The following is a 22,936-nucleotide window of genomic DNA, read 5'->3' on the forward strand; positions in this document are numbered from 1 at the left end:
TAACATTTAGGGATTTTAGTGTCTAAAATCTAATAAAAATGTTTAGTCATGTTTAGTGTAAAATCCATTAAAAAACTTATAGGCAATTTGTTTCTAAAATCTAATAAAAAATTTTTTTAGCCATTTCAGTATATAAAATCTAATAAAAAAAATAACTTTTAGGCATTTTAGTGTCTAAAATCTAATAAGAAAAAAAAATTAGTCATTTTTAATATCTAATTCTAATTAAAAAAAAGATATTTACGCATCATTTCCTAACATATTTTAGAGAGATTAACGAGCTAATACCAAATGTATTTTAGTAACGACTAAAGGAAACGTTCGACTCTAAACATTCTAAATTGAAAACCTCCTTCCCCCATTCCAGTGTATGGGGAATTTATGGGGCCATTCAACTATGAATGAGTGAGAAAAAGGTGGGGATGTTCGTGAGTGGGTTACTTAGGGGGGGAAGAGAATGGGGAATGTTGCGAAAATGGGAATGGGAATTGAAATGTGGGGGAAATGGGAATGGGAATAGAAATATGAGGTATGGATGATGTTGGGAATGTTGCGAAAATGGGAATGGGAATTGAAATGTGGGGGAAATGGGAATGGGAATAGAAATATGAGGTATGGATGATGTTGGGAATGTTGCGAAAATGGGAATGGGAATTGAAATGTGGGGGAAATGGGAATGCAAATAGAAATATGAGGTATGGATGATGTTGGGAATGTTGCGAAAATGGGAATGGGAATTGAAATGTGGGGAAAATGGGAATGCAAATAGAAATATGAGGTATGGATGATGTTGGGAATGTTGCGAAAATGGGAATGGGAATTGAAATGTGGGGAAAATGGGAATGCAAATAGAAATATGAGGTATGGATGATGTTGGGAATGTTGCGAAAATGGGAATGGGAATTGAAATGTGGGGAAAATGGGAATGCAAATAGAAATATGAGGTATGGATGATGTTGGGAATGTTGCGAAAATGGGAATGGGAATTGAAATGTGGGGAAAATGGGAATGCAAATAGAAATATGAGGTATGGATGATGTTGGGAATGTTGCGAAAATGGGAATGGGAATTGAAATGTGGGGGAAATGGGAATGCAAATAGAAATATGAGGTATGGAAGATGTTGGGAATGTTGCGAAAATGGAAATGGGAATTGAAATGTGGGGAAAATGGGAATGCGAATAGAAATATGAGGTATGGAAGATGTTGGGAATGTTGCGAAAATGGGAATAGAAATATGAGGTATGGAAGATATTGGGAATGGGAATAGAAATATGAGGTATGGAAGATATGGGGAAATGGGAATGGGAATAGAAATATAAGGTATGGAAGATATTGGGAATGGGAATAGAAATAGGAGGTATGGAAGATATGGGGGAAATGGGAATGGGAATAGAAATATGAGGTATGGAAGATATGGGGAAATGGGAATGGGAATAGAAATATGAGGTATGGAAGATATGGGGAAATGGGAATGGGAATAGAAATATAAGGTATGGAAGATATTGGGAATGGGAATAGAAATAGGAGGTATGGAAGATATGGGGGAAATGGGAATGGGAATAGAAATATGAGGTATGGAAGATATGGGGAAATGGGAATGGGAATAGAAATATGAGGTATGGAAGATATGGGGGAAATGGGAATGGGAATAGAAATATGAGGTATGGAAGATATGGGGGAAATGGGAATGGGAATAGAAATATGAGGTATGGAAGATATGGGGAAATTGGAATGGGAATAGAAATATGAGGTATGGAAGATATGGGGAAATGGGAATGGGAATAGAAATATGAGGTATGGAAGATATTGGGAATGGGAATAGAAATAGGAGGTATGGAAGATATTGGGAATGTTGCAAAAATGGGAATGGGAATAGAAATATGAGGTATGGAAGATATTGGGAATGTTGCGAAAATGGGAATGGGAATAGAAATATGAGGTATGGAAGATATGGGGGAAATGGGAATGTTGCATAAAAAAATGGGAATGATAATAGAAATATGAGGTACGAAAGATGGGAATGGGAATAAAGATATATGAGGAGTTGGGAACGAATAAGTAATAATAGTAATAAATGGGGTTTTAAATGAGGTATTTCTGAATGGGATATTATAATGGGTTGTGGATGAATGGGGAGGAATATCTTGGGGACTTTTATGAATGGGAAGGTTTGATAAAGACTTTTGATGAATGAACTGTAGTTTTGTAATTGGTAAAATGGATCTGTTTAAGAATTGGGCTATGAAATTGGGTAGCTTGAACGAGGACACTGACTTGATTGAAGACTTTTAATGAATAAATTCTGACTTTGAAATTGGTAAAATAGGTCAGTTTAAGAAATGGGGCTATGAAATTGGTTTGTTTGAAATGGGGATACTGACTTGATTGAAGACTTTTAATGAATGAACACTAACTTTGAATTTGGTAAAATAGGTTAGTTTAAGAAATGGGTCTTGGAAATTGGTTATTATCAATGAGGACACTGACTTGGTAAAAAGACTCAATGAATGAAGGATAGCTTTGCAATTGGTAGAAATAGATCAGTTTAAGAAATGGGGCTAAGAAATTGGTTTGTGTGAAATCGGGATACTGACTTGATTGAAGACTTTTAATGAATGAATACTAGCTTTGAAATTGGTAAAATAGGTCAGTTTAAGAACTGAGGCTTTGAAATTGGTAAAATAGGTCTTTGAAATTGGTTATTATCAATGAATACACTGAGTTGATAATTTTTTTCAATGAATGAACAGTAGCTTTGAAATTGGTAAAAATAGGTCAACTTAAGAATGGTAAAAATAGGTCAACTTAAGAAATGGGGTACTTTATGAATGGGGCTGTGAAATGGGGGGGGGGGTGTTGGTTAGTTGTCTGTGGTTTGAGACCTGGTGGTGAGTCCGATTCCAATTAGTATTGGAAGCATGACCACTGCCTGCCCCTCCCAATTCCTCCCTCTTTCTCCCGAACCCCCAATTCGCCTTCTCCCTCGGTTACCACCTCGATTGGGAGGAGCCCAAACACTCCTAGGACCCACTCCAATCTTCCCCCCCCCCTCCCTTCTCCGCTACTAACCATCACATTACCGCTAAGAACGACGGACGGTGAGAGAGGCATTTTCGCTCACTCGTTGGTACGGTAAAGTTGGCCTGGCCCTGTCTCGCTTGTTTATGATTGGCACCGCGTGAGTGCGTGTTTCTCTGCCTAATTGCACGAGTGATTCGGGTCGCAATCGTGCTCATTTGTTTACCTCCGGAGAGAAATTGTGACGTCCCGTTTGGAGTTTCTTGGCCGAGTCTCCGATGCTGAACGTAAACAAACAGAAACCGGACGAAGTTCAGTGAATGATTGTGATTGGGTCTCGTCTGACCACTACTAACCTCCTCCTCCTCTACCCCCCTACCCCTTCCACCACCGGTTTATGGGACTGCATAGCTCCGCCATTTATGTAACCCACCTTAGCGGGGTCCACTTTAACCCTGCTACAAGGCCCAGCTTCTCGAGATGGCAATGGCCAGTGATTGTTGAAACGGGGATAAATGAGTGACCGTCGACGTCCTACGTCGAAATCTACGTTCGGAATTCGATAGGGAATCTCGTCTTTCTCGTTTATCAATCGATCAGATATTGGCGAGTTCCTGTTCCGTGGCTCATTGCACGCACCACCCGTCAGCTGGTTCTTTCGGAGGCGATGATTGTTGGCGACGGTGGTGGCAGTTCGCCTAGCGTTGCCTAGTCCCCTAATGCACTATGTCGTGAGTGAAGGGGAGAGGAAGAGCAGGGGAAGGGGAATGGGTGGGAGTGAGCAGGGGAAGAAGGGCTATCGCCGTGAGGAGGCGTGAGGCAGAGTGAGGCAGCAGCAGAGCTGATCCCGTCACGTGGGTCCCTCGTATTGACTCACCCGCCTCCGTGACGAATCAACATCCAGAGGCTCTCGGGGCCCAAATGCGTTCTAGCTAGCGCGCAACGCTGGCTTTACCCGAACCCCCCTCTCTCTCTCCTACCTTCTCTCTCTCGGGACTTCTTTTTATGAGTTTTAAAGTAGTACCAAGTGGTGTTGTTTCGCATTTCTCCGTCATGATGTGGAGTGTTTTATTTCGAGGTGGTTGTGATTCGGCGAAATGCAACTGAGAGTCGAGAGCTAAAAAAAATAAGTGTCAACAGTGTTTATTTTGTGTTTGTTTTTCGCTCGCTAGAACAACCTTATAAATTTCCCGTCACGTTCTTAGTCGTGCGTGTGACCGTGACAACATTCTACAGTACACTCACGCACGCGCACCTAGCCGAGCCAGTTGTGTGCTTGGCGTGGGCCAGTGCGAATATGACAGAGGTCGTGGACAAGACGCTGATCGAAAGGTTAATTCTTGAGCATTCCGAACGCCTCGAGTTGGAGATTAACCAGAAAGCGAGGGCCGACGCTTGGAAGTTCTATTACCGTGTGCGTGTGGACCATGTGATCCGGCCCTTCGCCGTGTGCAAAGTATGTTTTCGAGTGTTACACTGTGACTCCCGTAGTGGCACGGCCAGCCTGCTGCGCCACCCGTGCAATCCCCTGTCGGAGAGGTCCCCCGTCAACCGTGCGGGCAAGCTCGCCGCCAAGCTCAACCTTCCCGTAGATGCGACCTTAAAGGCCGAGCTCAAGAGCGAGAATTACGCCAGTGACAATGGCAAGGAGGAGTTCATGTTCAAGGGCGAGGTTGTGGGGACGCAGCACAGCGACGGCGGCAGCAGCGCCAGATCCTCGCCTGTGTCCCTTACCACCATAACCTCGAGGGCGTCCCCGACGAGCACGGGATCCCCTCCCACCGCTGCCCAGCCTACGACCACTTCTACGGCGTCCGTCGGCAGTAGGAAAAGAAAGACAGGTGGTCCCCCTCCATCCTTCCCCATAGATTTAAGATTCCTTCAGATTCCCCAGCTGGTGGCTGCCGCAGCCGCCCATCCCCTGACAGCCCTCAACATCGCCAACGCAACGGCTCTCTTCGCAGACCCTCAGCGCCTTCAGCACCTCCAGCAGCAGTTACATCATTCTCATCTCGAACATATACATCGTCAGCAGCAACAGCAGCAGAGGGACCGAGAGAGGGAAGAGCAGGAGGCGAAAAGGGCTCGCTTCGAAGTCACCATCAAGGAGGAAACGGGAGAGGAGACCCAGGCAGTCCAGAGGCAAGTAGCTCCTGCTGGGGGGGAAGAGGCACGGTGAAGAAGGAACGTGCAGACACGAGCGACAGTGCCCTCCCGGAGGACCTGAGAGGATCAGCCTCCCCCATCAGATACAGTTGGCATCACAGAGTCCACGAAGACGGCCAGAGCGGCGGCGATAATCCCGTAGGAGGGCTGACGAAGGAAGTCGTGCAACAGTTGGTCAGCAGTGGGTCGTCTAGGGTCACGCTCACCGACAAGGACTCGGGCGGGTCTCATTATATCTCGGACGTGTGGGTGCGATTCTCTGTGGTTTGCGTGGACGGCCTGCAAAGACCCTTCGCCGCCTGCAAGAGCTGCCTGAAGGTGGTGACCTACACGAAGTACAGCGGCACCGGTGGCCTCCTCAGACATCGCTGCTCTTCGAGCGACGTCAATTCCCGCCAACTGGGAGACTCCGTCGCGCCCACGGAGATCGACCCTCGCCTTGGGGATTCCCCTCCACCCACAGTTCACGCCCATTCGCCCGCCCATGCCGTCCACCCCATTTCACCGCAGGGATCGCCCCTCAGTTTATCCCTCCGTCGGGACAGCGATGGAGGAGGGCGTCTTCCAGAGGAGACGCCCTTGGCACCTACCGCTGCCATGGCGGGCGTGGCGAGGGCGTTGCTGAGGTACATGTGTCAGGACCTGGTGGCGGCGTCGTCCCTGGACTCCAGCGCCTTTCAGAGACTAGTGTGGACCATCCTGAATCTCGGAGCCGCCCACGGCACCTTCCGGGAGGAGGAGCAGCCCCTGCCGTCGGCTCGTCAACTGCTCAACACCCACCTGACGCCCGTGGCGGGGGACTCCCGCTCCGTCATCGCCAAATCTGTCTTGGATCAGACCAACCTGTGTCTTTCCCTCCACCACAACACCGAACTCAGGTTACTCTCGGGCGCCATCCACTTCATCACGCCCAAGTTCGAGCTGCGCAGCTACGCCCTCGGTGCGCATCGGGTGATCGAACAGGAGACCGAGGACGAGGCGCTGACGGCGCTCCTGGCGGAGTTCTTCAGTGATGTGTGGGTCCCAGCCGCCCTCAGAGACAAGCACGTGACGGTCGTGAGCGACAGGGGCGCCCCGTCCGAATCGGGTGTTGTGGGCGTGAGGTGCGTCTGGCACGCGTGGAGGAGGTGCTGGATGACCTGACGGAGGAGCCGTCGTACCGTCAGATATGCGACGACGTCGCGTCCATCCTCTCCTTCCTGGCGGATTCCGACGTAACGGCAGTTTCGAGTTGTGGCCTCCAACCTCACGAGGTCAAGAAATGGGACTCCCTCCTCCACGCCCTCACCTTCATCACGGGACACCACGACGAGCTGTGCGCCGTCATGGCCGGCTGCGAGGCCGGAGCCACCCTCCTAGGGGGAACGGCGCTTCTACCAGGAGGTGTCCGAGCTCCTGACGGGCGTGAAGAGGTGTCTCCTGACGGTTAGAGACAGTCTGAGGCCGACCCTCAACCAGGCTGTCCTCTGCAGAGCCAAGCTCCTGCAGCTGTGCGCGGCGCCCTCGGCGTCCTTGCCCTTGAGGCAGCTGAAGCAACATCTGGCAAGTAGGTTCACGGACGCCCTTGCACTCACGCCCTTCCACCACGTCGCCAGCTTCCTCGATCCGCGCTGCAAGAGTTTAAAGGTGAGATGAAATGTCCGATTGATTTCATTATCAGGTCATCTACTTCATGACTATTTACTCGTGTGGACAGATTTAATTTCATGAAAGGAAACATATTCTCTCTCTCTCTCTCTCTCTCTCTCTCTCTCTCTCTCGACTATTTACTCGTGTTGACAGTTAATATTATAACCAGGAAAATGCTTTCTTTATATATATATATATATATATATGTGTGTGTGTGTGTGTATGTGTGTGTGTGTGTGTGGCGGCTTTCAAGAAAAACCTGAAGACATCTCTTTGGAAAGTGTTATAATAGTGATCTGAAAACTATTAAGCCTGATTACAAATGCTAGCTAAATAACTGATAAGATACAGAGCAAAATATTAACTGGAAAGAAATTATTTTCACACACCAAGGCCCGCCTGAACAGACTCTTAGTGTCTGATGGAGGGCGAGAAATAAACCCCTAAAAGTATAAGTGTGTGTGTATATATATATTATATATATATATATATATATATATAAATATATATATATATATATATAGATATATATATATATATATATATATAAATATATATATATAAATATATATATATATATAGAGAGAGAGAGAGAGAGAGAGAGAGAGAGAGACCATACCCACTAAAACCACAGTTAAACGTAACACTCAAACAATATAAATATACAAAGAATAATGTCAAGTTTAACACGAAATTTAAGGCTTAATATCATGATTAAAAGTTATTTCAGAAGTTGCGTTAATAGAAAAATGCATATATATATATATATATATATATATACTATGTATGTATGTGTGTACGTGTTTATGTATATAGATAATGTGTGTTTATAATCCCAAGTTATCTTATCAGTGACCTATCACGAGCGGTAGAATAATAAATACGTTAATTTTTATCTCATCTGGGACATTACAACTAGATCGATGTTACTGCAATCTACCAAGCATATTCGCCTTTACTTATCACGTTCAATAAAACCACGAAATATTGGAAACAGTAACTTAAGATTAATAGCTTAATTATTTACCATAATGACTTATTCCTTGTTGGTTAGCTCTCAGGGGTGAATTCACGAAGGGGTGAGACCAAATTTCACCCCAGTGTGACTTTGTCCAGGGAAATTATGTTTTCAAAATGTTTTATTTTAATTGTTCAGTGTTTCTCTGATCGTTTATTTCCTTATTTCCGTTCCTCGCTGGGCTATTTTTTCCCTGTTAGGGCCCTTGGGTTTATATCATCTTAATTCTAGCTTAGCTAGTAATAATAGGAGAAGGACACTTCAAAATCAAACTATTGTTCTCTAGTCTTGGGTAATGCCATAACCTCTGTACCATGGTCTTCCACTGTCTTGGGTTAGAGTTCTCTTACTGGAGAGTACACTCGGGAACACTATTCTATATTATTTCTCTTCCTCTTCTATATTATTTCTCTTCCTCTTGTTTTATTAAAATTTTTATAGTGTATATAGGAAGTAATTATTTTAATGTTACTGCTCGTAAAATATTTTATTTTTCCTTATTTCCTTTCCTCACTGGGCTATTTTCCCAGTTGGGGCCTTGGCTTATAGCATCCTGTTTTTCCAACTAGGGTTGTAGCTCAGCAAGTAAAGATAACAATAACATTATTTTATCTGTTTGTTGATTATATATCTTTTTAATTATGTCTTATGAGAATTAGTTTACCCATTGTTAAATCTTTATCAATTGTTCTTTACTCAGAGGATTGTAGCAATAGGCATTTTTTGCAATGATGCCAGACTACGTAATGCAAATAATCATTTTGAATGACAATTATTTGCTATAAGCAAGACAGTCGGACCGTTGTTTAGGTGGTCCGTAATAAGGCTTTAAATTCCCCCCCCCCTCTCTCTCTCTCTCTCTCTCTCTCTCTCTCTCTAAACTATATGAATCTGGGTGTTTGTTTAACATTTGTATTGAATTCTAACATTTTTCTTTCTATCAATAATATGAAACATGCAGTAATTCTCTCTCTCTCTCTCTCTCTCTCTCTCTCTCTCTCTCTCGTAATAGTTTACTCCGAACATGTAGACACGATTATATTACTATGTTTATAGATGTTTATCTTCAAACTATATACTGTATACATTATTTAATTACATGCTTTTTCGTAGATGGGCAATAAGTATTATAAAGTCTTTCTTATTAAATTGACCCTCGTAACTTGTCACATTATAAACACTGAATACATTAGGAACGAAATTGAATTATACATTTATTCAAATGTGTACAAGAGGATTTATTTAACAGAGCGAATTTCGTACGTTGGTTTCGTAATCCCTTAATTTGGTTTTCTTCAATCTTAAGGAATTTCAAAAGATAATTTTTGGTTTATTGTCTTTGCAACTAATGTATTTTCGTGATTTGGTAAACTAATAATTTATATGGAATAACATTTGTCATATAATATGAACTGCTGTATCCTATTAACTTATGTAAGCATATGAAACCAGTATTTATCATTTAGGACTAGTGTACATGACCCGTCAAAAGACAGCTAAATATGGAGATAGATATGCACGCACACACACACACACACACACACCCCTCTCACCAGGGTATGAGTACTCTCTCTCTCCCCGGGGGACGAGGTGAGAGCGAGTATTTATGTTTAGTAATGCAACTTAACGTGAATGGAAATGTATGTATGTGTGTATATATATATATATATATGTGTGTGTGTGTGTATGTATATACATGTGTATATATATGTATATATATATATAATATATATATAATATATATATATATATATATATATAGAGAGAGAGAGAGAGAGAGAGAGAGTGAGACATATCAGCAGCCATTTGCCTGGCCCTCCTTGGTCCTAACTTTGGTGGAGAGGGGTCTATGGCCAGTCTCTATGGCATTGTCCTGCTTGATAAAGGCAATGTCACTATCCCCTGCCTCTGCCATTCATGAGTGGACTTCAAACTTTTAAACGCTGTTACTTGAACTCTATGATGTTGCCATACATTACGTTAATGGATCAGATAGATTTTTCCCGGATTATTTTGGTGTTTGTTTTTACTGCGCTGTTTAAAGATGAGAGATTACTAGCGGTATTTAAAGGGGTATGACAAAAGACTATAACACGTGTTGGTGTTTCATAGCAGAGAGAGAGAGAGAGAGAGAGAGAGAGAGAGAGGGTTACAAGGATTTTGGATGTCTCAAAGATTTTTTTTAGTTCATACGCGTAGACTACATTTGCTCTTGGGTATTAGTTTAAGCATTTAGAGAGTTTTTATGATCTTGTCTAGCTTATTTTTTAAATCACGAGAGAGAGAGAGAGAGAGAGAGAGAGAGAGAGAGAGAGAGCCATTACACCCGATGTTTCAGCTTATTGATTTAATGAAAATATTAAAATTCAGAATGAAGATATTAAACAAACGATTAGAATCATTTAGAGGGTTAAACATGATTAATTAGAGAGAGAGAGAGAGAGAGAGAGAGATTACACCCGAAGTTTCAGCTTATTGATTTAGGGAAAAATATTAAAATTCAGAATGAAAAATATTAAACAAACGATTAGAATAATTTACCGGTAGTTAAACATGATTAATGAGAGAGAGAGAGAGAGAGGAGAGAGAGAGAGAGAGAGAGAGCGAAACGGTAATTTTATGGTCAGCCTGGGCATAATATTGGAGTGGCACGCATGACTGACCTGACCAACAGTTGAACCTAATCTTATGACATGATCTCTGAGTTGAATTGTTGATACATATGGATAATCCCTTTCCAAAGACCGAACAGTAGCACAATCCGTGGATTATTTTTTTTTTTATGGATCATAAAGCTGTTTCTTTTAGGAGAAAGAAATGGAAAGGTCAGTGACTCAGATTTACTTTAAATGGCTCAAATGTACTTTAAATGGCTCATATATACTTTAAATGGCTCACATGTAAAGACCGAACAGTAGCACAATCGTTAGATTATTTTTTTTTTTTTTGGGATCATAAAGCTGTTTCTTTTCGGAGAAAGAAATGGAAAGGTCAGTGACTCAGATTTACTTTAAATGGCTCACATATACTTTCAATGGCTCACATGTAAAAATTCCACATATACTTTGAATGTTCCGCATATACTTTAGATGGCTTAGGCCTATATATTCTTGAAATGGCTCACATGTACTGTAAATGTTCACATATACTTTAAATGGCTCACATATACTTTAAATGGCTTACATGTACTGTAAATGGTCCACATATGCTTTGAGTGTTCCGCATATACTTTAGATGGCTTATATATTCTTGAAATGGCTCACCTGTACTGTAAATGTCCACATATACTTTAGATAGCTTACATATACTTTAAATGTTCTACATATACTTTAAATGGCTCACATGGACTTTAAATGGTCCACATATACTTTAAATTATCTGCAAATACTTTAAATGACCCACATATACTTTAAATGGCTCACGTGTACTTTAAATGATTCGCATATACTTTAAATAGCTTACATGTACTTTAAATGGTCCATATATACTTTAAATGATCCGCATATACTTTAAATGTCCCACAAATACTTTAAGTGGCTCGCATATACTTGGGTTTATAGCACTCTGCTTTTCCTACTAGGGTTGCTGCTTACCTAGTAATAATAACAATATCTTTACTCCCAAATGCCTTTTAAGAACAAAGTGTTATCACTCTTACACCAAAGTATATTTCCACCTAACCCAACCTAACTTAGCTTCCATTCATTGTGCCGTCCCTGAAGACCCTCATTCTGCACATCTTTGCTCGAAGCTTTCTGATCCCATAAACTATTTGAAGTTTTTTACTTCTTTCTGTAGTTTTATTGCATCATCCTTAATAAGGAGTTTATCATTTGCAAACTGATAAATACTCCATTCGCGAGTAATTTTTTTACTTGAAAATATGCACCGAGGTTAACTGGTCTTTTTATTTCTTTTTCATTAAAATACTGAACAGTAATAGAGAGATAACAAATCAATAACACTCTTTATCCTTTGGAAAATCATCATCATCATCTCCTCCTACATCTATTGACGCAATGGGCCTCGGTTAGATTTCGCCAGTCGTCTCTATCTTGATCTTTTAAATCAATACTTCTCCATTCATCATCTCCCACTTCACGCTTCATATTCCTCGGCCACGTAGGCGTGGGCCTTCCAATTCTTCTAGTGCCATGTGGAGCCCAGTTGAAAGTTTGGTGAACTAATCTCTCTTGGGGAGAATAGTTATATATATCTATAATGTTCATGTTAAGTATAGTCTCACCATAATCAACAATGTTTATAGAGAGCTTATATATAACTGACATGATATTTTGTGTAGCATAAAACCAACTGGATGAAAACTTGCAATGATTTTAGTTTCTTGAGATATATATTGCAAAAACATATTCCCCTAATCCAAGTATCGAGATCTAATTCAAAGGTCTGAATGAATAAGAGGGTCTAATTCAAAGGTCTGAATTATTAAGAGGGTCTGTAATGTCCAACCAGGACCTTCTTCCCTCCCTGTCTTGATTGAGGGCGACAAGTGCTCGCCCACCTGTTCCTTGACTGTGCAGGTGTCTTTTTTTTTTAATGTAGTGGCCGCCCTCCTCGCCTATTCAGTACGTTCCCCTATTTCGTATAAATTGAATAAAATTCATAAAAAGAAACCTGATTTTGTATGTGACTTTGTGGTATTCTGAATGATCTCTCTCTCTCTCTCTCTCTCTCTCTCTCTCTCTCTGTATTGCAAATATTATTCATCATACTCATTCATATGAAAGAAGCCTCTAAAATTGGCGAATTGTTTATAGTGTACACAGATGGGTAAAGTGTGTATTTCTCTCTCTCTCTCTCTCTCTCTCTCTCTCTCTCTCTCTCTCTCGTTTGATACGTTTCGATATCTGTCTCCAGGCAGCAGTTCCTCTCAGTACGTGAAATGCCAAATGTCTCAACGGCTGTCCGATAAAAATGGAGAAATTCGACAATACATAAATGTCTTTATTTTGCCTTTGGGCCTCCAGAGAAATCTAAGGTTTTCTCTGATGTATGAAGCAAGATAGGACGTATTTTATTGCAGCTTTTCTTAACGTGTGTGCACGTCCACACGTACACACACGTATACACACACACACACACACACATATATATATATATATATATACACACATACATGCATACATAAACGGTCAAAGCCCACCCATATTTGCTCTTTCATTAAAATCCATTGATTGCTTTTTAATCAGACTGGGGTTCGAGTACCGCCCAAACTCGTTAGTTCCTTTGGTCGTTGCAACCTTACTATCCTTGTGAGCTAAGGATGGGGGCCTTTGGGGAGCTTGTAGTTCTATCTGCTAAGTCATCAGCAGCCATTGCATGGCCCTCCTTGGTCCTAGCTTGGGTGAAGAGGGGCCTTGGGTGCTGATCGTTTGTATGTATGTTCAGTCTCTAGGGTATTGTCCTGCTTGATGGGGCAATGTCACTGATCCTTGCCTCTGCCATTCATGAGCGACCTTTAAACCTTAAACCTTGAAAGTTAATATTAATAGACAGGACTTCTCCATCATGAGGCTCAATACTACGTAGTATCATAGAAGTTTAATTCCAGCTGTGACCAGGTTGTGGAATGATCTTCCTAATCGGGTAGTTGAATCAGTAAAACTTCAAAAGTAGAAACTTGTAGCAAATGTTTTTTTTTTTTTTTTTGTTGAACTGGTTGACATAAGTCTTTTCATAGTTTATATATGAAGTATCTGTTTTAGTGTTGTTAATGTTTTTAAAATATTTTATTTTAATTGTTCATTACTTCTTATATCGTTTATTTATTTCCTTATTTCCTTTCCTCACTTGTGTATTTTTCCCTCTTGCAGCCCTTAGGCTTATAGCATCTTGCTTTTCCAACTTGGGTTGTAGCATAGCTAGTAATAATAATAATAACCGGTCAAGGGGACGTGGGTACAATGAAAAGTTTTCCCAAGTTTATTGCGGTATATAAAAATAATAATAATAATAATAACAAGGGGACGTGGGTACAATGAAACGTTTGTCCATGTTTATTGCGGTATATAAAAATGTAGATTAAAAAGAGAAGTAATCGTCATCAATCTAAATCCTTTAAACACGTTTTAGCAATTCGAAGAAAACTATTAATTAAAAAAAAAGAAGGGAAGTTGAACCGACAGCCCAGTAAGATCGATGTTTTTACCCCCGACACGTAAAAGTCAGCAGATTCCCATAGCACGTACGAGGACGTGCAGGTTCGACCGTGCTCGCCTGAGCACGGAGATGTGGTCTAGTCGAATTATGTGAAATGGGGGCGAATGTTGCTAGAAAATAGAGTGCAGTAATCACTTACGGAAATGTCAATTTTTTTTTTTTCACTCGGACGTCGAAAAATGTAGACAACTTTCCAATATTTTCTTTAATTTTTTTTCTGTCTGTCTCGTATTCTCGTTATTTTCTCCTTCCACACGTTGCCATTTTTTTAGGCTAAAGGAATGTTGTTTTAGTAATTATCTGTTAAAGTATTTACCTTCAGAGAGAAGCTATTAGACTCTTAACGGCTTCGGCACGTAAGGGTGTATTTTCTAAATTTTGTGGACGCTTCTTGATTTATAAACATTTGCGTATATTGAATGAATAGGATCTCTCTCTCTCTCTCTCTCTCTCTCTCTCTCTCTCTCTAATGGACGCGTCAGAATATATAAACGTTTGTGTATATTGCCTAAATGAATAGGATCTCTCTCTCTCTCTCTCTCTCTCTCTCTCTCTCTCTCTCAGAATTTAAACATTTGCGTACATTGCCTGAATGTATAGGATCTCTCTCTCTCTCTCTCTCTCTCTCTCTCTCTCTCTGTGGTTAATGATTCAAGAAATTGCTATGATCTAGACATGAAATTGCGAGTTGTAAGAACTGTTGGGTCTCCTCATATGTGAAAATATTAATTTTTACCATAAATTGTGGGAACTTTTTCTAAGTTATGGCGGTTAAGTTTACAGATGATATTGCGTCTTGGCGAGATACTATTCTCTCAATTACGTTTATTCCTTTGATTTATTTTAATATATTGGCTGGTTTTCTTTGTTTTGATTCTTTATTATTGGATACTTGTTTAGTATTGTTTTTATTCAAATATAATTATTTGCCTTCGATGGCAAAAGTCGCTTTGCACACGTCTAAAGAAAGTAATTAAAATAATTCCTATAGACCTGAAAGTAACTGGTTTATAGAGACATGGGGTCCAGACTAGACCCCTTAATTCCCATTGGTGAATCGGATATACTATTACTGGGTTCTTAGTGCTACAGTGACACTCGCATTTGTTTTGGAGTAAATCCTGACCTTGCTATGAAAGCTCTCAAGGTCTGCATTATAGAAGTGTAAGACATCACCTATAATGTAAATTTTTATTACTGAGGGTAAATATCTTGAACGTCTAATTACCAATTTACGATTGGAATTGCATTTGATAGATAGTTTACTGCAATTTAGCAACATTGCAATCATAAGTATGCAGGTGTCGAATGAAAAGTACGACTTACTTATTTTGCTTTGGCACAAGTGTTGCTCTCTCTCTCTCTCTCTCTCTCTCTCTCTCTCTCTTCTTCTTCTTCAAGTTCAAGCCAGTGCAAACCATCATGGTTTGGTTTTCTTTCTTATATTTGGTTAATTTGTTTGCAATAGGTCAGGTCATTTTGAATCTCTCTCTCTCTCTCTCTCTCTCTCTCTCTCTCTCTCATTAGTAACCGTCTCATTGTGCGTTTCCAAAAAACGTAACATCTGACCCAGAAAGGGAAGAGGCAAATTTGTCATGGCCTCGGGATCTTCGCATAGCTCCATGAGGGATAACTCCTGTCTTCGTCAGGATCCTGAGGCGTTCTTGGAAATCCTTCCTCGATTCCTCGGGATTCTTAGGATATTTACAACACCTGAAGTGTCTCCTGCGTCCTTTAATGGGGTTCCAGGTGGTACTTACTGCTCGCAGGAATGCATTAGCCAGCTTTTGTTATCGTAGTTTGCCTAATCTTAAGCGGATTTTATACGGTCGAACCTGCTTGTCAAACGGTTCGAGCCTAATCTTAAGCGGCGTTTATACGGTTGAACCCGGTTGCCAAACGGTTCGAAGAGGTGGTGTAAGTCGCAAATGCATAAGGTTTGTGGACAATGAAGCCCCGACCACAAACGTCAGGCAGGAACAGACTTTCTTCGAACTGTTCGACGAACGTGTTCGACAACCAAATACCCCGTTCACACGTTCGAACATCACTTCAAAACACTCGTCTGTCGAACCGCGTTCGAACGTGTAACCCCGTCTTTACGTTGGTCTGAAGTAAAGGTCTGTTCCGATAAAAGCGATTTTGAGGATTATGTCCAAATCTTTTTGTTTAATAATGATAACGATACAATTATCTTTTATCAATATATTTTTTCAAGTTAAATGGTATTGAGTTTAATGCTTATTATCCTTTTGAGATTTGTTCAAATTGCTTTCAGAAAGGTTTCAATTTTATATATAATGATAATTACCTGATTTTTTTTTTCATTTTTATAAAAAAATTTTGACATGATAAAACTAGGTGAACATTAAATATTCTTACTTCGGTTTTTTTTTTTCAGCTTTTAACTTGTCAAAATATTAGATATTTATATATGAGTTTTAATTTTTCAAACTTAGATTTTTATATTTTATCAAGTTTTAGTTTTTCAATTTTAGATTTTGTTTTTTACAGTTTTATTTTTTCAAACTGTTAGATTTTTGTTTTTTCAAATTTTAATTTTTCTAACTATTAGATAATTATATTCTTTCAAGTTTTTATTTTTCAATCTATTAGATTTTTATGTTTCAATGTTTATTTTTTCAAACTATTAGATTTTTGTTTTTTTCGAGGTTTAATTTTTCAAACTATTAGATATGCTCTTTCAGGGTTTAATTCTTCAAACTATTAGATTATTATGTTCTTTCCTGGTTTAATGTTTCAAGCTATCAGATTTAAAAAAAAAAAAACAATAAATACATTGTTAGATTAAGCTGGTCATTTACAAACACTTACTCGTGCCAAGTCGTGCATTGTGCGCCGCACGACTATGCAAATATATGTTGAATATTTTATATAGATAAAAAAAACTAAAAGTTTGGTCTTTATGAAATCGTGCCATATGTCAGAACGCGTAATCTATCATAAGTCATTTATAATTGGAATTTATATGATGTGAGGCCGGCTGAAACTAGGCTTGGAATATCACCTCCCCCCGCCCCCCACGATTGGGAATCCCTTCACGTCACGGGAATTCCCAGTTTCTGGGAATATTCCGGATTTTCTTTGGAATGAGTCAGAATATGGAGAGGGAATATTTTCCCGTATCTCTCTCTCTCTCCTCTCTCTCTCTCTCTCTCTCTCTCTGAGTGGGGATACCTTAACGTGGTGAAAGGGTTTGCGCATCGCCATGATCAGCAACGCTGTACAAGTCAGGGCCACCCATACTAGGTTGATTTGCTGTGAGTGTTCAGTCGAAAATCTTCCACCATCACCAATCTGCACTGACCAGCTTGGCGATGAAAACTGGCCAAATGCCAGGCATCAATTGACATGTCTGGGGCCTTTGTCCTGCAGTGGAATAGAGACAGTTGCATTTGTTGTTCTTTGTGTGTATATATATATATAATATATATAATATATATAATATATATGAATATATATATATATATATATATATATGTTATATATATATATATATATATATACACACACATACATACATACATACATACATAATAATCTACAAATTATGAAAATGAAATTTATTGAGCATTCAAAGGGATCAACTTTCTTCTTCTTCTTCTTCTTCTTCTTCTTCTTCTTCTTTATTTTTTTTTATTTTTTGAAGAGGAATTTATATAGCTTCGAGAACTCGATAAATTTTATTTCCATAAATTGAGTTATTTTATTTAATATAAATATACAAAACATAATGTGTGTGTATATATATATATATATATATATATATACACTTATTTTTTTCATCAAGAAGTTAAAAAAGACCACCTTACAGCCACAAATATGTCTTGTGCATAAGTGTTGACCGAAGAATTTCGCTTTGCAGCCCTCAGTGCTAGGTAGGCAAGTCTCTGACTGGCATAAAATGGCCTAGCCATCTTTTCTCTTTGCACATACCTACACGTAGCGTCCCACACATACACACACACGCACGCACCAACACCAGACGTTCGTGTTTGTGGGACATAGAAGAGTATAAACAAGCATTCACGAGAAACGTGAAGGCGTGACATACATACGCGTACACACACACACACACAAACTGGAAGTAAGAAAACTGCTTTAGATGTGTTGACGTAATTACATAATCATTATAGATACGGGAGTACAGACTAGATGTAATTATGTAGAAGACAGACTTACTAATTTGTAAAACATTTACGAGATGAAAATGTAATGGACTTATGTACAAAATGTGTATTACACATACACATACACTGGAAGACGTTAGAATGATTGACGTGATAGAATGTACACATGACAGATGCAGGAATGTACTCGAGATGTAGACATGTAACATACACATTTACGAAATGTAATATGTAATGGATAAGCGTGCAAATAGTGTAGTGCACACACATACACATAAAGAAGTTTGGTTTGAGTATGCAGAAGCGCAACACACACACATACACACAAACAACTTTGGTTAAATATACACACACATACACACAAACAACTTTGCTTAGAGAATGTAGAAGCGCAATACACACACATACACACAATCAACTTTGTTTAGAGAATGTAGAAGCGCAATACACACATATACACACAAACAACTTTGCTTAGAGAATGTAAAAGCGCAATACACACACATACACACAAACAACTTTGTTTAGAGAATGTAGAAGCGCAATACACACATATACACACAAACAACTTTGCTTAGAGAATGTAGAAGCGCAATACACACACACACACAAACAACTTTGGTTAGAGAATGTAGAAGCGCAATACACACACACACACAAACAACTTTGGTTAGAGAATTTAGCCTCTACCCTTAGCCATCTCTCCCTACCCGTGTCCCTTTGCGTGGTGAAACGGCCCATCAAATTGGTCACGGGTTTCTGGCGTGAATTTTTCTCCTAATTTCTAATTAACTGCTGTCCACTCCAGCGTAGGTTGTCGAAGAGTGACATAAACCAGTCGCAAGGAATTCAAGGGTGTGTTTAAAACTGAGACTGGATATTAATTCTCTTGTAGTTTTAATTATTTCCTTTCCTCACTGGGCTATTTTCCCTATTGGTGCCCTTGTGTACTCAAAGAAATCAAGTGTGTGTTTAGAACTGAGACTGGATATTAATTCTCTTGTAGTTTTAATTATTTCCTTTCCTCACTGGGCTATTTTCCCTATTGGTGCCCTTGTGTACTCAAAGAAATCAAGGGTGTGTTTAGAACTGAGACTGGATATTAATTCTCTTGTAGTTTTAATGATTTCCTTTCCTCACTGGGCTATTTTCCCTTTTGGTGCCCTTGTGTACTCAAGGAAATCAAGGGTATGTTTAGAACTGAGACTGGATAGTAATTCTCTTGTAATTTTAATTATTTCCTTTCCTCACTGGGCTATTTTCCCTTTTGGTGCCCTTGTGTACTCAAGGGAAGCAAGGGTGTGTTAAACTGAGACTGGATATTTGATACTTCCAGGACAGTAGTGCTGTAGCCTCTGTACCATGGTCTTCAATTGTCTTGGGTTAGAGTTCTCTTGCTTGATGGTACACTTGTGCACACTAGTGTGTCTTATTTCTCTTCCTCTTGTTTTGTTAAAGTTTTTATAGTTTATATAGGAGATATTCATTTCAATGTTACTCTTCTTAGAATATTTTATTTTTCCTTGTTTCTCTTTCTCACTGGGCTATTTTTCATGTTGGAGCCCCTGGGCTTATAGCATCCTGCTTTTCCAACTAGGGTTGTAACTTAGCAAGTAATAATAATAATAATTACAAAAACTATACCTATGAAAGTTTTTATAGATTATATATGAAAGATTTATTTTAATGTTGCTACTGTTCTTAGAATATTTTATTGTTAAATAATTCTATGGTAGTTTATTTCCTTATTTCCTTTCCTCACTGGGCTATTTTCCCTTTTGGAGCCCTTGGGCTTATAGCATCTTGCTTTTCCAATTAGGGTTGTAGCTTAGCAAGTAATAATACTAATAATAATCTGGTGTTAAACAGGATGACGTAGACCGTCTTCATAGTCTATATAGCCTATATGACATTACAAAATGTTGACCAATGTTTTGATGTCATTGTCTGCTTTAATTATGTTACTGATTTTAAGATATTGTTTACTTGTGATATATAGTTTATTTATTTCCTTATTTCCTTTCCTCACTGGGCTAGTTTTCACTGTAAGGGCCCTTGGGTTTATAACATCCTGCGTTTTTTAAGCTGGTTAGCTTAGATAATAATAATGATGATGATAATAGTAATAATAATGATAATAATAATAATAATGAAATGGTTCATAGACCTGATATTTTAATGGACAAATCAAGCATCATAGTTTTTACCGTAGGATTATTATTATTATTATTATTATTATTATTAGCCAAACTACAACCAAGCTGGAAAAGCAGATGCTATACTTCAAGGGCTGCAACAGGGGAGAAATTGCCCAGTGAAGAAAGAAATAGGGAAATGAATATAACATTGGTAACTTTTCACATTGCTAAATTTATTTTATAACAATGATAGCCATGTTGATGATGTTAATAAATAGGAAAGGGAGATCGTAAGAACAGAAGTTATCGTAAATAACAGGAAAATATGTATTTATTCATATTTAGTAATTGCTTCCAAATTATTATTATTATTACTACTACTACTACTACTACTACTACTACTACTACTAGCTAAGCTACAACCCTAGTTGAAAAAGCAAGATGCTATAAACCCAAGGGCTCCAAATGGGAAAAATAGCCCAGTAAGGAAAGGAAATAAATAGACGATATGAAAAAAAAACAATCTATAAAATATTTTATAAACATTAACATCAAAACACATGTCATATTTATAAACTATAAAAAATACTTATGTCAGCCTTTTCAACATAAAAAAAACATTTGCTGCAAGTTTGAACTTTTGAAGTTACACCGATTGATTAGAAAATAACTATTCGAAAAAACATTGAGAAAAGGTTGTGGAAATAACGTTAGCCCCGCATGCCCGCACAGTGACCTTCAGGAGGTCATCGTATTGACCTTGCGTGAGGGCAATGCACATAGTGACCTCATGGCATGGGGGTAGACGGAAGAGGAGGAGGTAGTGACCGTTAGACCCACCTGGGGGCAGCACCCATCGAATACCCAAGTCTTTTATCATAAATGCTAATCTATCTGGGCACCGTTTTCTCTTCTTGAATATCCCTGGTGCTTGAATGATAGTGGGAGAGGAGAGAGATAGAGAGTGAGAGGTAGAGAGAGAGATAGTCACTCGTTTATCGATGAAGAAAACAAACAGATGGTGGACACAGAGTTTGCGTGTCATTAAGTTCCCTTGCGAGGAATGCTGTCCAGTGCAGCAGCCGCCGCTGACGCTGGTCGTGGCTTAAGGAGGCCACTTCTCTCTCTCTCTCTCTCTCTCTCTCTCTCTCTCTCTCTCTCTCTCTCTCTCTCTCGTCGTGTTCAAGTTGGTGCAAATCATTTTGGTTTTGATATATATTTGGCTAATATGATAGTTTGTAGTAGGTCAGGTTATTTTGAATTCTCTCTCTCTCTCTCTCTCTCTCTCTCTCTCTCTCTCTCTCTCTCTCTCTCTCTCTCTCTCTCTCTCTCGTCTTGTCCAGGTTGGTGAAAATCATTTTGGTTTTGTTATACATTTGGTTAATATGATAGTTTGTAGTAGGTCAGGTTGTTTTGAATTATCTCTCTCTCTTTCTCTCTCTCTCTCTCTCTCTCTCTCTCTCTCTCTCTCTCTCTCTCTCTCTCTCTCTCTCTCTCTCTCTCTCTCTCTCCTCTCTCTCTCTCTCCTCTCTCTCTCTCTCTCTCTCAATTTAAGGAATTGAAATATAGTTAACCATTGATATCAGTAATCCTTACAGATTTAAAACAAAACTTATAAATAAAAGTAACAATACTAACAAATTCTAGACGTGAATCTCTCTCTCTCTCTCTCCTCTCTCTCTCTCTCTCTGACAATTTAAGCAATTGAAATATAAATAATTTTACCATTGATAATATCAGTAATCCTTACAGATTTAAAACAAAACTTATAAATAAAAGTGAATCTCTCTCTCTCTCTCTCTCTCTCTCTCTCTCTCTCTCTCTCTCTCTCTCTCAGCGTAGCATGGCTCCAATTCCTGACATCAACAGGTAGCATTAAATCGATATGTCATGACGGTCTGTGGTCAGGCGAATCCACAGGTTAAATTACTCAGCCGTGTTATGATTGGTCACAAGTTCTCATACATTAGGGCCAATCGTTTTAAGCGTAGTGGCTGCGTGCGTTTGTTTGTGCATTCGTGACATTTCGCGTCGGAACAGCTACATAGAGAGGCTGTTTGAAAGATATCGTGATTGTATAGGTTTATATGAACATTTTGCTTATACGTTTTTTTAAGGTTTTATTAATTAATTATTTTTATTGTTATTATAAATTAATTCATCTGTTGTATGGTTTCTTATTAATGAATTAATTTTATGATTGTCAATTAATTAATCTTATGGTTTTGTTATCGATTAATTCATTATTATGGTTTTATTGTTAATTGCTTCATTAATTTTTATGGTTTTATTAGTAAAATAATTAATTTTCATGGTTTTATTATTAAGTGATTTTTTTTTGGTATTATCAATTAATTTTTGCACTTGTAGTGTTACACATTATATATATGTATATACTGTATATATATATATATATATATATATATATATATATATATATATATATATATATATATATATATATATATATATGTATATTATATATAAATGAATAAGTCTGAGAAAAACATCTGTATCTATTCTCATTAATTCTATAAATTATTTTCATTAATTAATATAAAATATATTGAGTACATTTTCCTTACAGAAGCCGTAAGGTAATTAAAATCTCATGCGACACATAATATGCCCTAT

At 38.9% G+C, this 22,936-nt stretch overlaps 1 protein-coding gene and 1 pseudogene across 2 annotated transcripts in view; one reads left to right on the forward strand and one right to left on the reverse strand.

Annotated features, from left to right (window-relative positions):
• The window catches only part of LOC137619679 (uncharacterized), a 146,791-nt gene that overhangs the window by 47,164 nt on the left and 76,691 nt on the right, over nt 1–22,936 (reverse strand). The window lies entirely within an intron of this gene.
• On the forward strand, nt 3,094–6,836 carry LOC137619678 (uncharacterized; annotated as a pseudogene).

This window comes from Palaemon carinicauda, chromosome 26 (genome assembly GCF_036898095.1).
Source record: "Palaemon carinicauda isolate YSFRI2023 chromosome 26, ASM3689809v2, whole genome shotgun sequence".
Classification (NCBI taxonomy): domain Eukaryota; kingdom Metazoa; phylum Arthropoda; class Malacostraca; order Decapoda; family Palaemonidae; genus Palaemon; species Palaemon carinicauda.